Raw genomic sequence first — 773 nt, 5'->3', positions numbered from 1 at the left:
TCCCCAACCGGTGTAGAAACACAAAAGGGTTCACAAAGTCTTTCAGGAAGAACATCAAACTTATTTGCAACGTAAGGAGTTACAAAAGATAAACTTGCTCCTGGATCTAACAAAGCATACACATCAAAAGTAAAGACTTTGATCATACCAATGATGACATTTGGAGAGTTCTCTTGCTCATGACGACTGGTGATGGCATAGAGGCGGTTTGCTCCTCCACCTGTGCTAGAAGTAGCTCCTCTAGGTGCCGTCATGTCTGGTGGAACAACTGAAGAATACTGTGCTCTATTGCCCCCATTACCCTGCCTATTCTTTGGACACTCTCGCATGAAATGTCCATTCTGACCACACTTGAAACAATTAATGGAGCCCTCTCGACAAATACCTGAGTGGTTCCTACCACACTTAGTGCAGGCAGGAGGCTTACTACTCCCTTGCGCCACACTACCCGAAGATTGTGCTGGTCTAGCCTTGAAATCCTTCGAATTCTGGCCATTAAATTCACCTCTGTATCTGGGTGCAGGTGCTCTAGCAGATGATGGAGCAGGTCCCTTTTGCCTTTGCTGAAAGGAGGAACGGTTCGAATTACCTTTCTACTGCCCGGACTCACTACTGATCTTAGCTCTCTTATTTATGAACTCTTCTCTGTCTCTCAGCTTCTCTTCCTCAACCTGCTGCACATAAACCATCAACCTGGATATGTCCATGTCCCCGATAAGCATTGCAGCCCTCCCTTCCTTACTCGACAACCGAGACAGCCCAGCAACAAACAA

The sequence above is a fragment of the Solanum tuberosum genome, unplaced genomic scaffold (genome assembly GCF_000226075.1).
Source record: "Solanum tuberosum cultivar DM 1-3 516 R44 unplaced genomic scaffold, SolTub_3.0 scf00112, whole genome shotgun sequence".
NCBI classification, from domain to species: domain Eukaryota; kingdom Viridiplantae; phylum Streptophyta; class Magnoliopsida; order Solanales; family Solanaceae; genus Solanum; species Solanum tuberosum.
This window is presented reverse-complemented; position numbering follows the sequence as displayed.